Source organism: Nematolebias whitei, unplaced genomic scaffold, assembly GCF_014905685.2.
Source record: "Nematolebias whitei isolate Nwh7 unplaced genomic scaffold, NemWhi1 Nwh_scaf_755, whole genome shotgun sequence".
Lineage (NCBI taxonomy): Eukaryota > Metazoa > Chordata > Actinopteri > Cyprinodontiformes > Rivulidae > Nematolebias > Nematolebias whitei.
This window is the reverse complement of record NW_023619300.1, coordinates 1-2144: the sequence shown is the minus strand read 5'-3', so window position 1 is coordinate 2144 and position 2144 is coordinate 1. Positions and strand designations below refer to the sequence as shown.

At 44.2% G+C, this 2144-nt stretch overlaps 1 pseudogene; it reads right to left on the bottom strand.

The window, feature by feature from the left end:
* The window catches only part of LOC119429384, a 4389-nt pseudogene extending 2525 nt beyond the window's left edge, over positions 1-1864 (bottom strand).
* Between the last annotated feature and the right edge of the window lie 280 nt (positions 1865-2144).

The window sequence follows — 2144 nt, the reverse complement described above, 5'->3', positions numbered from 1 at the left end:
TTGTTTGGACCCTGGTTGTTCTTTAGACCCTGGTTGTTGTTTGGACCCTGGTTGTTGTTTGGACCCTGGTTGTTGTTTGGACCCTGGTTGTTGTTGGTTGGACCCTGGCTGTTGTTTGGACCCTGGTTGTTGTTTGGACCCTGGTTGTTGTTTGGACCCTGGTTGTTGTTTGGACCCTGGTTGTTGTTTGGACCCTGGTTGTTGTTTAGACCCTGGTTGTTGTTTGGACACTGGTTGTAGTTTGGACACTGATTGTTGTTTAGGTAATTTTTTTCTGTTCTTACCTCCACTGAGGTCTCCGAAGATGTAGTAGCATTGTTCAGAGAAGGTGACCTTGTTGACGGTGTGTCGAATGAATCCAGCTTTCAACAAGTTGCCAGCGTACTTACGAGCTTCGCGGCGATCGGTGAAACCTTCCAGGTTCCGGTGGAGCCAGTCCACTACGTCTGAGCCTGAAGAGATGGAAGTTTTGTAAAATCTAGAAATTCTTTAAAAAACTTATTTTTAATTAATCAAGTCTAATGAATATAAACCTGGATCCAAACTAAGAAATTTAAACCTGGATCCAGTTAAAGGATCAAGACTAAACTGGGAGCTGGCGTTCTCACCAATGAAAGCATTAGGAATGGTGATCTTCAGCCACATCCTGTCTCGGACCTCTAGGCCAGACTCTGGATTGGCCATGGCCTTGACGACCACCGTCATGTCGCTGTGGATGTTCAGCTGGTTTTCTTCGTGCACACCTGGAGACGGCATTGATTTAATGAGCGAAGAACTGATGGTAGATGTGAGGACATCTGCTGTTTGGAACCGTACTGTAATGTGGGGGGAGCCTCCCGGTCATGGCGGCTGTGTGAGATACCCATGCAGCGGGGTCGATGGGACGAACTGGTTCACCTGTGGTGATTCAGAAGGCAAACAGTTTTTACGGACACTCTTCACCAAGTTGCAAGTGATTATTTAACAACACAAACTAAGACGGATGACTCACTTCTTGGCAGCGTGAAGCAGCCTCGTGGGTTTGGGTCCCAACACTTAGCTACGGTTAACGTCACCGGACTAAAACACAGAGTGAGGAACAGCTCACAAAAACACATCAGAACCAGCACCATGGAGGTCAGGAAGAGATTATCAGAACCTCCAGAGAAAATGTGGTTAAGAAGTACTAAAAGTCTTACCCTGGCTGGTGGACAATTTCTCTCAGAACTCGGACAGCATCATCATTACTCATGTTCTCGAAGTTGATGTCGTTCACCTGATGGACACACACAAATCAGGACCACTAGAAGTGTCTTTCTACAACAAAGACATATTGTCGGTCTTCAGTGGGTCATAGAATCCAGTCAGACTGAACTTAAATTTTACTTTGAGTTTTTATGATTACTGAGTACACCTGTAAACACACAATAGTTTAGAACTTGGTAACCTCAGATTTTGTTTGAGCTCATGTACATGGTTCCCTCCCTCTCTGCTGTGCTTCTGTCCTGCTTATGGATCCTCTTCCCTCAGAGAAAGTGGAAACACCTCCCAGCTCTTATTGGAGGTTTTAGTCAGGGGTGTTTCCTGTCTTACTCTCAGATAATGGGACAGTTGCATCAGTTGGACAAACTACTTTTTCTTATGTTACCAGGTTCTGATTTTTGTACAGGAACAATATGCAGCACTATAATCCCAAACAGAGCATTGTTGCTACTTTAAATAGGTTTTGGTCAAATCAATAATACCTGCAGTAGCATGTCTCCTGGTTCAATGCGTCCGTCTGCAGCGACAGCTCCTCCCTTCATTATGGATCCGATATAAATCCCCCCGTCTCCTCTGTCATTACTCTGACCAACGATGCTGATTCCCAGGAAGTTATACCTCTCTGGCAAACACAAACAGGAAGTTAAACTGCTCTGACAAACAAAAACAGGAAGTTATACCTGTCTCACAAACACAAACAAGAAATTATACCTCTCTCACAAACACAAACAAGAAATTATACCTCTCTCACGAACACAGACAGGAAATTATACCTGTCTGACAAACACAAACAGGAAATTATACCTGTCTGACAAACACATACAGAAGTTATACCTCTCTGACAAACATAAACAGGAAGTTATACCTCTCCGACAAACACCAACAGGAAGTTATACCTCTCC